Source organism: Lampetra fluviatilis, chromosome 24, assembly GCF_964198595.1.
Source record: "Lampetra fluviatilis chromosome 24, kcLamFluv1.1, whole genome shotgun sequence".
Classification (NCBI taxonomy): Eukaryota; Metazoa; Chordata; class Hyperoartia; order Petromyzontiformes; family Petromyzontidae; genus Lampetra; species Lampetra fluviatilis.
In genome coordinates this window covers 10,439,457-10,454,117 of record NC_136298.1, presented here as the reverse complement: position 1 = coordinate 10,454,117, position 14,661 = coordinate 10,439,457, and positions in this window count along the sequence as shown.

Genomic DNA, 14,661 nt, shown 5'->3' with positions numbered 1-14,661 from the left:
TAGGAAGTGAGGTTAGGAAGGCACCCGCAGTGAAGAAATATTTCATACACGAGGGTGGGGAGGTCACTTTGTCATGTGATGAATCTGATCCTGGATTTAAGTGGAGAGATCGTTCACAGCTGGCACGCGCTGTCACTTGGAAATGGAGATCGCATGGCACAACAAAGGGTTCTGATCAGAACCTACAAGATCCATTGCAATCGTCTGATTCTAAAGATCAGTTTCCTTTAACATTGTCGACAGTTACATTTTCACGTGGTGGGGTTTACACATGTGAGTTTACTGGCTACTATAGGACAGGCACCCTCACTATGGAACTGATCACAATCAAAGGTAAGAGAATATTAAGTCATAGAATATAAAAATGAAAACTTACATTCAATTTATATTTCATTTTCATTAAAAATTAAATGTAATATTTTTTATATATTTAGATATAAATTTATATTGATATAAATTATATAAAATGAAAATTTATATATTCTCCGTATATATTCAATTTATATTTCATTTTCATTAAAAATGAAAATTTATATTTATATATATTTATATATAAATGTAAATATATATAAATTATCTAAAATGAACATTTATATATTCTACGTATTAACACGTTTCAGCATCTTATTAAAATTAAATGTCGGACAGTACTGTTAATGATTGTGACGTAAATGCCAGAGTGAGTTTATGTTCACATGAACGATTGTTACTGCTGCTGCACATAAAGCTGTCATTGCTGTTACATTCAGTATAAGATGCGCATCATCTGATTCTCATTGCCCATCATGCCATCGCCCTTGCAGTGTTCCATCATGAAAACGGTCGTGTCACAGCCACATTCACGGGAATATTCCCGTGTTTTTTACTTGTGGAACTGATATCTTTTGCAGTTATTGCTTTTCTCAATAAAAATGGAGTTGCACTGGTATTACATTCACTTGTTTTATTACAGTAATGTAGTCCAAATTATTGAAGAGACATATACAATAGTTAATGTATAGCGTACTTACTTATATTTACACAATATTTCTCGCTAATTTAAACAGGTTGAGTTTTTTTCAAGTTGCCATATGAAGAGTTCACGTGAGAATTACGAGTAGCGCTGCTGCTGTTGGCCATTCAGAGTCCTGCTCTGAGTTCACGTTCACAATCAGGTTTAGGTCGAGGGATTTGGGTTTAGACAATTCCTGGGCCGGTGCTTCTCGTGATCAGTGGCCACGTGGTCTCCTCTTCACCCCTTCACCATCCCCACCCTGGAGTCTCTGTGCTCTGCTGCTGTAATCACGAGTAGAGGAGCAGTGCAGGAGGCATTCCATGATCTCAACTGCACTGTGAGGACTCCAGGCTCCGATCTCCTGGAATCTTATCACAGTTGTGGATTCCACGTGACCAGGGATAAGCCATACCTCAAACTTCAGAATGATTTGTACTCTAGTTTGGCTTGTGATTTTGAATCAATGAGTCGTAAATGTTGATTTTTGTTTCGTGTTCTTTAGTTTTGTCCAACACATCCGACACCGTAGCAGAAGGAGAGAGCACCAGTCTGACCTGCCAGCTCTCTAACGACTCCTATGCACACATGGTCAGATGGATTCACAATGGGATTGAGATCAGCCATCAAAGCAGCATCGTGTTGGTGAAAGTGAACGCTGCTCAGAGTGGGTTGTTGAAGTGTGCCGTGAAAAGGGAGAGTGGAGAGATCTCAGAGGTAGCGTACAATGTGAACGTGCTGAAAAATGGTAAATACACATCTCACGTTACTTCAGTTACATTATAAAAGCACATAGTGAGAATAAATACTTTGATCAAGTACATGAATTAAGTTACATCTTCCGTGTATTAAAAAACACTTACATTGATTAAAGGAATTGGTGAGCTTGACACAATGTCCATGCTTATACCTGCAGCTGTAAGATATGTATCTGTGCGCCTTTTAGCGTTATTTGGTCCAACACCATGTGAGACTAGGCTCTAAGAAAAGCTGTCTCGGGTGTGGACCAATCAACTTCAAGGACAGTGCATACATTTCGATTTAAAGCTTTCGTGACTGCAGGGATTCATCTTCTTGGTTCTTTCGGTAAAGTCACGTAGAAGGGAAGTATTATTTTATTACTTCCCTTCTACGTGACTTTACCGAAAGAACCAAGAAAAAGTGCATACATTATTAGAGTTATTCATAATCAACGTTTTTGGGTTTAGATCGCGTTATTTATAAATGTGTCGTAACCCTCCATGAATAACATTGGTCGCAAAAGCCGACGTGTTAAACATTATTAGAGTTATGTTTTTTTTTGCATTACGACTGCAGGTATTGTGGTCTATGCAAACATGACTCCTTGTAAAAAAAAAAGGTGTCAGTTTTGTTGCCAGATAAAAGGGTAAAAAATCCAATTATCATATTATCTGTATTGTGGCATCCTGTATTTGTTTGGTTGTCGATTAAACTATTAAACTTTTGTTTTTACACTATTTGCAGACTCAGAGCATCAGGCAACCAGGAATTACGCGGCTCAAATTGGTGAAGGAATCACGTTGCCCTGCAACGAGTCTGACCCTGGGTTTGAGTGGAGGAGCTCCTCCACTGAGTCTCGTTCGGTCACCTGGTACTGGAGGCCACGTGGTGAAAGCACAGTCCGTACGATACTCGCGGCTCACCCAGCCGGACCTCACGCTGCATTCAGCTCCCACCTCAACTCCCACGTAAACATCGACGACGATTTCTCTCTGACCATCTCAGTGGTGAATGATGATGCAGGGGGGGTTTACACTTGTCAGGTTGAAGGATATTTCCGATCATGGCGGTTGGAAATGGAGTTGATTACGTCACAAGGTACAAGACTTCTCATTTTTGTCATGGAAAACAAACACTTTGTTTTATTTTTAATAACTAAATTACGTCTCCCGCTTTTACGATATAATCACTGGCTTTAAATGTTACTTTGCAGATCGGGAAAGTAAATTTTAATTTAAAGCTCTTGTTACGTCAAAGTATACGGCTGTGAAATGCATGTTACTGCACTCCTTTCAATCTATGAAAATATAAAATGTGTTTATGAAATTACTTAAATTATTTCATCGTCTCTTTAGTTCATGCATTATTTTGTATTTCGCAACAGTTCCAGGGGCATCTCCGTACGTGTTGGTGGCTGTTGGAGTGGTGCTGGCTGTGTTGCTCTCTGCTGGAGCTGCTGTTGTTGCTGTGTTGGGCTACAGAAGAAGGAAGCTCAATGCAGGTCATTGGCACCACCCCCCACCACTCTACAACCAAACAGCATTCCTCACACTGAACCCCGTTCACCCAACACACGTTGCGTAGCTCCCTTAAGGGTCACTACAACCGCATGTCATTTCATTAATGGAGGAGGGGGTTACCTCTTGGCTGGGATCGCCTTTGATGTCGGCATTGCTGCGGTGTCTCTGTGTGTGGCTGTCAGCCTTGTGTGCTACACACAGCAACACTCGTGCAGGTGTGAGACCATCCACACGCCACTGCCAGCCATGCCTCCTCCTAGCAGGGGACACAGCTCCCGTTTATTTTGACCCAGCCGAGAGCCACTTGAGAAGCTGCCATTGAGACCCGTGTACACCGTCTATGTGTAAATGTTGGTAAACTTTTTAAGACTTCTGGACAATGGAAGAAAACGCACTATTAAAATGCGTGCCAGAATAAAATGAAACGTTTGGTATTCAAAAGAAATTCAGTAACGTGTGCTGACCACCAGTTTTAATAGCATGTGGTCTGTGTGTTCAAATAGGTACACCACACCTTTTGTCTTGACAAGTATATTTATTTTTTGTGGAAATTACACTCGTTCAGTTTGGCTAACTCTATGCGAGACAAAATGTTAACCTTTGGTTTAATTTCGATTCAATTAGAGACACTATTTCATATTCTTAGCAGAGTCTCAGCCAGAGCAAGAAAGAGTTTATCAAGGATTGAACTTGCAATCGATGACGAGGGATGGTAAGTTTCCGCATTTATGCAGCACTATTTTCCACCCATATTCAAAACACACTTACTTCACAGTGGCCAGACATCACTTTGCAGGACGCACTTGAAAAATAGTCTTGAGACTCAGGCTTCCAAGGATACATAACTGGCGTAACAACTTCAATATCCTTTGATCTATACGCTTTGTACCATTAAAGGTTCACAGTTGTGTTTAAACGTCAGATTTAATGAAATCATACTCATGATATTTGAAGATTTCCTGATAACTACATTGAATAAATAGTTCATGAAGTTGACAGTGAAGCACAGGCTACTGTAGTGCAGGCAACAGAGCCAAAACAAGAACACGCGTTACTAATAGGGTTGTTTTTTGTTTGCATTTGACTGCAAGTATTGTGGTTAAAGTAAGCATAATTCCTTGCAACAGGTGTCAGTTTTGTTGCCAGAAAAAATGGGGAAAAACCTTTTTAGTAAATTTTGGTACTGGCAAAGGAGGTCCCATGATGAAGAACACGCGTTGTGACCATTGATGCCTTCGCCTCCTCACGTTCGCTAATGGGTCGAGAGGAGTGGCATCGCCGTGAAGTCCACAGTGGAGTTTTGTTTCACGACAGGTCCTGATCCACAGCGAGAAAGCGATTATGGAGTGCTGGAATCGCCATCGGTGACCAACAATGGTAGCTGTCACTTGTTCACGCGTCGCTATGTCACGCACTTTGTGACGACGAGGATGTCTGCTGTCACGTGACACTTGCGATCGTCAACTGAAGTCAGATGGCGCCTATGAATTGCAACGTATTAATTGCAATGTATTAATTGCAACGAATACATTACGACGTATAAATTACGACCTATAAATGACGACGTATAAAATACGACCTATATATTACGTTTAAATTACAACGTATAAATTACGAAATAAATTACAACGATAAATTGTTTTGTTACCCTTATATCTGGCAATTGTTTTTTTTACCAATCATCATATTTTGCTACTGGCAAAGGAGGTTCCAATGGTATGAATGACAACGTCAACAACTTGCTGGCAGATGCCCCCCGGCAGGAGCGCGAAGGCCACTACCAAGCCCTCAAGCTGCAGCGGAAGGAGGCAGAAGGTAGAGGGCGCACGAGACGACCTGCAGAGAGCGCCACGTGGCCCCACTTCACTTTGGCCATCGACAACAACATCGCCAGCGGCAGGCCCTGCAATGTTGCTTAACTTATTGAGAGTCCAAGGGACACGTCCACTGATTTAATCCATCCACTCCATTGGAGTTTATTTGCTTGTGCTGTTCAACTATTTTTAATCGTGTACTTTGGTCATTAATACGTTGTTGATGCTGGAATGTAAACTCTTATTCCGTTTGTTGCAGACGAATATGACAATCTTAACGTGTGATGCAAGGACGGCACGGGCCTTGTGAGTATAGTATATTTTTCTGGGGTTATTTTGATTGTTCTATGAAATTAATACAACTCGCAGAGTTTAAGCCATACGATGCAAACAATTCAATTTTAAAGACAGCGAGCAGACAAAATGGAGATGCAGAGATGAAGACAACACCATAAGGCAGTTAAGGTTTTACCTGGTTAAGAACATCCTTCCAATGATTGCTCAATTTGTATCCATCTTCTCGGTTGAAGTTACGTCTATGTTTATACATGTTTACAACTCAGTTGACTGTAATTCACTTGGTAAGGCCAAAGCAATGACAAAGTCGAACGCTGTCTCATAGTTGTGTTTGTACCGCACGCTGTGCCTCATTGTGTCCGCTAGGGGGCCCTGGCCACTCGTGCCCGTGAGGCGCCGTCTGGGCCTCCCAGCCCCAGCGGTGACCCTCGGGAACGGCGGCCGTCGCTCGCATCTCCAGGGGATCTCGGCTGCTTCTTCCGGACCCAGCTTTAGTTTTCGTTGAGCACACAAGTGGTTTCTAGAGGCCAAAGGGTGTTTCAAAGGCAGTGGCTTGCTCGTGCCTCTTGATGTGAAGCGGTGAGGGGGGGGGATAACAAAACCACAATCGCTTAGCCCACTTACAGGTGATGCTTGGACGTCCAGCATCAGCCGCCATGGTGTCTCTGCCAAAGGCAATATCTACATCAGGGCCACTTAGGAACATCGATGTGAATGTTTCCCACAAGGCCAGCACGCATTTTTGTCGTTCTAAATACCTTTTCACTTAAGATGGTCCTGGTTTCTTACGTCAAAATTTTCACCCTACGAAGTTGCCTCCTTCGCCATGACACATCTGTGCCTGCTCACGATTATTTTGTAGTTTTATAGCCGTAGAATTATTGTTTGATACTGCTAAGAAGTCGCTTTTCATTCTGCTGTACCTTTAAAAGCCATATATATCGTACAATAATTTTCAAAATGTAGCAAGACAAGTTATTGAACTTGCGACTCCTGCTTGTCGTTAGTGGCAGGAGTGGCGCCACACTGACTGCTTGGAAACCTTCTGCTGAGTAGAGTCGCGTTTGACCGTAACGTTAATATGTTTGCATGCAAAATGTTCGTGCATAGCAAATTAATATTTTTTTTATACTAATACCCTCAGTCTCGTGTATGCATCAACCACACTATAATGATGAAATATTCTTCAAGGTTTTTGCTATGCAAGTAGAATAGTGACTGCCTGTTGTGTGTAAGATAAGGCTGCATGGGACGTATGTGCAGCACCAGGGGGAAACACAAGGGAAGGGAAGTAATTACCCTGCCCATTTCTGTTCGTGATATTTTTATGAAAATTCAAGTTGACATTGTGAAATGACCACTTCATACGCAAGTACCCAGCCTGACAACGTGAAGCAGAAATGGCTGCGATGAAAGTGTTCATCTTTTATATTGGTAGAAACCTTCGAACGGGCCATGCCTCATCATTACAGAAGTGTAACATATGGTCTAAAAGTAAACATTCACCTGTCAATGTGATACGGTACGTGTCTCTTTATCGTAACACGTGGGATTGAAATTTACACCACATAACGGCAGTGGACAATATTGAGTAATTTACACATCTGTAAGTATCCACGAGTAATAATCTTGTTGTTGAAGTGAGAAATCCACCCCAGTGTCCCACAGTTGGCTCTGTGGTGGCTGCTGCTATTGAATGGATCCAACGGGGAGCAGCATCACCTGAGCCTTGGGTCAAACAGCAGCAAACAGCGTCCAGAGACGGGCTCTGACCTCATGACCAAGGAGGCAAATGCTGCACGGGTTGAGAAGTCCATTTTTGAGACTCCTCGACCTGTATGAATGAGCGATACACATTTTCCATATGCGGTGCAATTACTTTTATGGAGCCGAGTATTTCCATGTAACATTGTTTTAGTTCGATGATGTTATTTACTTGATTTAAATTCACGTTTTGAGTTATCAACAATCCAGTATTAAGATGGGTTATGTGCATATTTAACATTCGGTATATTAGAATAATCGCTGAAGGTTCGTAATCTTTCAGTTGTGTTCAAAAGCAGAAGTAACAGTGTGCTGTGCTGTTCACACGGAATGCGATTTAATGAGAAATCATTCTGGCTTGGGCTTCAAATATGAAGACGTGAAAACCAAACGCGTGGCTATTTAAATGCTCATCAGTCGTCATTGCCAGCTGTTATTACGGTCTTTCTGAATAGAAGTCTGCCACTATAAATGCAGCAGTTGTAACAGAAACGAATTGTCTGGGTTTTTACCTTGTGAAACAAAGGGCGGTCATGGTATTTGATAAAAAAACGAAATCTGTATATTTTTTCGGTTATATTGTTCAACTTGATTCTGTAAAGCAAGTTGTAATTCTGCTTTGCTGTACTTAAAAAAACCCAAATGACAAGTATTTATAATCTATTGGCTGTGCAAGGGAAGTTACGGAACTTGCTCCATCTGCCTGTAGTGTTGTTTACCAGCGAACCATTCACATCATCCTTGTTCTGACTCAAATGGAGAGCACCCACAGAGGGTCTGGTAGTAGCAACATTGACCGTGTGAGCAGGGAGAAGGGCCGGGTTTAGACGTCTTTACCCCCGGGACACCGGATCAGAAAATACCCCCCCCCCCTTTCTGACATTAAAACAACGTAAGAAATAACACTTAATGAAGCAAGTATTCATGTTATTTCTTTATATATTTTTTATATCAACGTGACTTTACCGAAAGAACCGGAGAGTTTTCATTTTATTCTTGTTAAAACAATTATACAGAATTAATAAAGTCATATTTCTGAATACAGATTTTGTTTGTTATATTTATTGGGCCTCTGGCGTTCTGGAGCCTGGACAAATGTTCCATCTCGCTGCACGCTGATGGGGCCCTGCGGCTCTGCTGAGCCTTGGGTCAAACAGCAGCGAGCCGTGTCCAGGCAGCGCCTCCGACTTCATGGCCAGGGAGGCGGATGGCGCATGGACGCACACCACCAGACTTGACGTGCACGGACGCGAATTGAACACGCACGTTCCCAACGGCGTCAGGCGACTCTTCTATACCCAAGCACGTTCATGGTAATTAATGTTAGTTATGAATTCGTATTTTGTTCTAGGTCAATAAATTACTTTTTGAGCACGATAACAGTGGTAACGTTTTTGTTTTTATTTGGCGCTGATACAGTAAAAGGAAGTGTGATGATGAAACCGTGCTCTAGAGAGAGGCTGGGGTTTTGTGTGGGAGCTGTGGTTGGAAGTGAAACCTCAGCAAGCTGTGGGTGGGATGTCGCGACATAAAACGTGGTGCGTGCTGAGAACTGAGCAGACGGCGCCGTGGCTCTGAGCCATGGACACGGGGACGGGGAGGCGTGCGGTGTGGATGAGTGTTGTCATCTGTATCTTGTCCAGCATCGGTGGGTTATTATTCACGTGCTGTTATACACCACACTGTGTTTACGTACAGTATGTACGTTCAACTTGTTGCGCACCGTACATTTAAAACCCGTACCGGAGTGTTCAATATTTATATTTTGCCGTTTTGTCGTTTCACTTTTGAAGCGAGTGTTCATTTACAGGCATTCTCCAGGAGGTATGTTGTTGCTGTGGGACAGGAAGTCACCTTGACGTGTGACAAAAACACTCCTGGATCGACACAGCACGACAATCCCCATACCAGCTCTATCACCTGGCGGCGTGGTGAAGGCAGTGGAGCAACTGAGATCAATTTAACAAACTCAGGAGAGGCCAGGATAACAGCCACTGAGTATAATAATCAACATAGGGCTTCTGCTGCTTTTTGGGGTGTTTTCATTCATTATATATCAAGTAAAAAGATAATATATAAAAATATCAAGTTTGGAAGAAGGCTTAGGATACAACATTCCGCCCTTTTAAAAATGGCCAGTGGTCAAATGGCCACGGGTTATTTTTAAAAAAATGTATACCCTTCCATCATGAACCATCGATTGTCCTCAAGTTTTGCTGCTATTTCCTTACAACGCGCGCGTACGTGTCACAACTTACATGGTTATATGTGACAAGAGAGGAAAATGTTTTCCTAAAGGAAGGTAAAACGATAAGGAAGGGAGAAATTATTCTATTGACTACGTGTTATAGGAGATATCGTTAAAAATATAGTTTCTACGGTTATTCTTGGGTGGCATCATCAGGCCTTGGCTCCCTTCTAGCTTGGCAAGGTACGTTAGCAGGAGCGTGAGCAGGAGGGCTGCCATTTCCTGGAAAACATGTTACATATTATCGTAGTGTGATATGCCCATTAGTTTAGTTCCCCAGAGATTGGTGTTTTATTCTGAGTTAATTTTTTATGTCCTAAGGTTAAGTGTACTATGCACTTAAGCTTCCTGGAATTCGTATTCTTTAGTTTTTATTTTTTTTGGAAGGTCGTGTAGGTAGGAAACATATAATAATAGAAAAAAAAATATTATTGTTTGTTGGTTAATTATCTTTGTTAAGTTTCTACTTTTCGGTACGGAAAACGTTAAGAAACGCGAAGTTTCAACCGTTATTTATTCTGCCCTTATCTGTATCTCTAGATGTCTTGGGAGGCTAGTCCATACATCTTTTGTCCATTTGGATGTCCATGACCTCTTTGTGACCGAACTCTCAACACTTTAACCGCCCTCCATGTTTCATGGATTCCTGGTGTTCTTGTGAGGAGAAGTGAGTTGTTTTCATTAGTTAATTAAAAAAAAAAAGGTATATATATAAATTAAAAAAAAATATTATATTTTTTTGAATTGTTCTTAATTAAAAAAAATAGACACAACAATCCGGCCGTTTGAATAATTATCAGGGGTCGACTTGGCCACTGGCGAATTTCCAAACCAAGTAAATGCCCCTTTTTTGTGTTATGAATCTATAAGCCGCCCTCACTCTCGGCGGTTATTCTTACGACGCGCGCATATGTATCACCATCGTAACATGGTTACTTTGAAATAAGCAAAAAAAAAAATAAAACACCACGTTAAACATCGGTACTAATCCATAACGCATTCCTTCCAAAGCGCGCATGTATCACAATCTTAACAAGATTACATTTGAAATATCCAAAAAAAAAATACCACAAAACTTGAACATCGATATCACCAGTTACATGGTTCTCATCCCTCATAACTCCGACGGATATTAATTTTTCCCTGTTTTTGTTAAATCCTGGGAAACGCTATGTAGCGGTTTCGAACGCATTTTTGCGTTATTTCCCTCCTGTTACATCCTGGCAATCTTTTTACCAAGTTCTGAGTGTCTGGTTTACCACTTATCACTTTGATCATTCGATCACGGTTTTCCGGTTCGTTTTTGTAATTTCCCCTCTCACTCTCTCGCGTCGTGGGAGTGTGGGGTGTAAAATTGTGCTGCACATAATCAGAATTCGCGCACACAACCAACTTCTCTACTCCGTCATCACTGGCATTCGCTCTCTCTGCGATTACATGCACATTTGCCGAGTCAGTGTGTCGATTTAATTCTGTCCCTCGTAATGTTGCCCTCTTTGTTTTTACGAGTGTGTTGGATTCCAACACCATTCCCGATACGTCATGGACATTCGTCTCCATTTTAGCACTCCGATCCACATAAATTTTGGTTTCCCTTGGATATTTTCCATTCAAAGGCTCATGCCTGCGCTCCTCAGGGCGTGTCCCTGCTGTCGGTTTTTGTACTGTCCGATCACGCTTCAATGCAACCCTGTCCTTGTATTCAATCCGCGCGTCATTTACGGGAGTACTGTCCACGTTTCTGCCCGCCCTGTGACTTGCTGCCTGCCTGTATTCCTCATTGAGCTTCGGGTTTAATACCTCGACAGGTGGGGCGCGTGTTGGCCGCTTGCTCGCGCTCACTGTGGGTAGTTCATCATGTCTTTGGACCGCATTCTGTGTTATTCCTCTATTCCCTCCTGATATAGCCGGTGGAGGAATTGGTCGGAATTGGATCAATTGTGTTTGACCTCCCATCCTGCGATTCCTCTGAATGTTCGCATCCATACCTCCGCGGTCTGTGTAACCCCTTCCCGCTGGATGGTTATCTCGCCATCTCTGTGCGTAATTTTGGCCTCGTGTGTGTCGTGGGATGGGGTGTTGATATGGTTCTGCTCTGAACCTCTCCCCCCTACGATTCTCCTGCATGTTCGCATCCATACCTCCGCAGTCTGTGTACCTTCCCGCTGGATGGTTATCTCGCCATCTTAGTGTGCAACTTTGGCCTCGTGTGTGTCGTGGCATGGGGTGTTGATATGGTTCTGTTCTGAACCTCCCCCCCCTACGATTCTCCTGAATGTTCGGCTTTATGCCGCTCTCATTCTCGTGCCAACCTCTCTCTGGGTTATTTTGCCATGTGTGCGTGTTTGTTTGCTCCGCCCTGCATTGTGGGACTGCTCGGTGATTTTTATTCCTCTCTGAGAGGCTGGGTTCCTTATCCCTCTCCCTGTGTTCTGGATCCGAATTATGATTCTTAGCTCTGTATAACCACGCCATGTACGCCTTGCTCTCTATGCGGCGTAAGGATGCGGTTTCTGGATTCAAAACCATTCTCACCCTTTCTGTAATCTCTGGGCTCAAGGATTCAAAAAACATAATTTTGAACATTTTATCTCCTTCGTGGTATTGATTCACATCGCCTGCGTAATACGCTCTTTTAAATTGTACGAGGTAGTCACGTGGATCTTGGTCCATGCCCTGGGTCATCGATTTTACAGCATAAAACCCCTCAGTGAGTGTCGAATATTCTCCAAACTTCCGAATCACTGCCAGGCTCAGTTGTTTAAAATCATTCCTAACCTTGTGTGGTAGTGACTTTACCCATGTAATAGAATCTTTATTTAAGCTTCGTTTCAACAAACTCGCTTTTTCATCCCGTCTCATCAACCCTCTAATCATTGCCTCCTCTTCCACTGTCGCGATATGTGTGTGGATATCCATGGACTTATTGTGGGGGTCAAAATCGGGAATTCTGACTAGAGCCTTGTCCATCAATTTAAGGGTTTTACTGTTGAAAAAGTATTCCGAAAGTTGATCGCCGTCAGCGTCATCATCAAACAAGTTATCATCAGGCAATCTGTCACTTTTATCTGTTCTGTGTGGGGCGTGATTAAGCGGTGTGCATTTTCTGTGTGCGCGCCCAGTGCCGTGTCGCTCGTGTTGCCATTTCCCTTCAGTTTTTGCCTCTGCCCTTAGCGGAGCACGTCCCGTTAACTTTACTTTAACATTTTGCTTCCCTCTATCTGTGAAGTTGTCAATCTCACATGTTTTTGTTTGCATATGTATCTCTCCATCCCTTCTCTCGAATGAGTGTGATTTAATGTTACTTCCATATTTATTCTGTGGATCCACGTCTGTGAGTTCCGCTGGTGTCGCGAGCCCTGATTTCTCCTCCCTTACGATGGTGTGAGGACATTTTTCCTCGTTTATTAGAGACGATTTCTCTCCTGTTTCCTTTCCGAATTTTCCTTTATTCCACCATCCCTGACTGTATGCCTGTGTGAGGAGGAATGAGTCCTGTCCTGCCTTCTCTGCAGCTTTTGCATCGTGTTCGCCTCTGTTACATTTTATCCAGTCAATTAGTTTCCTCCGAGGTGTGTTCGTGTTATCGATACAGCTCCCTCCCCATATGTCTCTCTGACTGTACTGCTTTGTAACAGATTGGTCGGTACGTTTTAATACGAGCTCCCCGTACCCCGTCACCCATTCAAAAATTATTCTTAATCCTATCATCTCAAGTGGCAGGAGTTACTTTGACATTCCTTTTCAGAGTACTTATACACAATTGTATCACAGGATGCGTCAGTTCAACTCGAGCAAATAATTTCAGCCCAGCTGTCTTTGTTATACTCTGCTACTCTGGTATTTCCCTTCAGAGCGCGTGTATACCCCCGTTTATAATCACAAGGCAACGTTAGTTCACAACACTTTGATTAACACAACAGTGATTCGTTCCTGAATTCATGCATAAACTGTCTGCGAGAAATCCCGGACCCGAGCCCCCATTATGTTGTATATGTTGGGTGTGAAAATTTTGATGTGTTGTATGCGTGCGTGGGTGAAATTATTGTGTTGTATGTGTGGGTTATGAATATTCAGTGAAAATAATAATAATCAATTGAAATTTGGCCAAATGTGTAATTATCCGGAAATATGTTAATTGAGGTAATTATGCACATTTAATTATGCCAATTCGAGAGGTAATCGTAGTAATTATGCGAGTGGGTGGAATTATGATGATGCAAGTCGTTATGATAACCAGACCCCGCCTCGGTGACGAGGGTGGGTTATCGATCGGAATAAGGCAATTAATCGTATGCAGTTATGCAGGTGTGGTGTAAGTATACAAGATTAACTTAGATTAACTCGGCATCGTTGTCTAGGTTCGTCTCATTCTCGCTTATCTTAGGTCCCCGGTTCGCCCCGTTATCGCTTTAACATTTACTGAGTATGTGTTAGTGTGTTTATTAAGGTCACCAAGTTCAGATCTCAACGCAGAAGCAGATCTTATGCATAGACTTCAGGAAAGAATCACACAACCACTTCTGTATTAATCAATTTATTACTAATTCAACCTCAACTATGATATAGTATGCGAACTCTCAATCCCGGAACGTCAACACGGCATCAATACAGTATCATCAATGATTGTCTGATTTCACTTGACAACGGCACATGGATCCCGCGTAACGCGATGGTTGTTAGTGAGAGAGAGAGTCGTTAAAACGTGCAAATACTATGCTAAGAAAACCTTAACGTTAATGAATGAAAGATGCTTGAAAGATTATACGGCGATAAAACACAATCAAAACAGTTATTATTCTTAAAGGCACCAATCTCAACAGATACATCGCAGGTTATCTGACAACAGAGTGGCTCGGCGGAAGGAGGTGCCAAGAATCAATTCGTATTGATGGATCTGTTGGGAATTTATGCGATTAAGAGTACAGTCCACTAAATATTAAAGATAATACTCTTATAAATGACGGATGGCCATCACTCGGTCTCGAGTTTTTCTTCACAGCCACGGATGGCTTATGGGTTCGAGTGGGTTTGAGTGGTAAGAGTTGTCTTCAATAGTCAGTGTTCGGAGTCGGTTCTTTATGTCAAACAACGCCTGGTGGTCGTGTGGTGAGGGGGCGGTGCGCGTCATACGTATTAGTCGCTCCTCTGTCGCCGTGGGGAATTGGTTGGATGCCTGTTGATACGCTGTCGTAGTTCGGAACCCGGTCGGTAGGTGGCGCCCGCAGCTCGCTCGCAGCGCACCGTCGTCCTCTCGTCGCCAGACCGCGACCCTGGCTGCCAGCA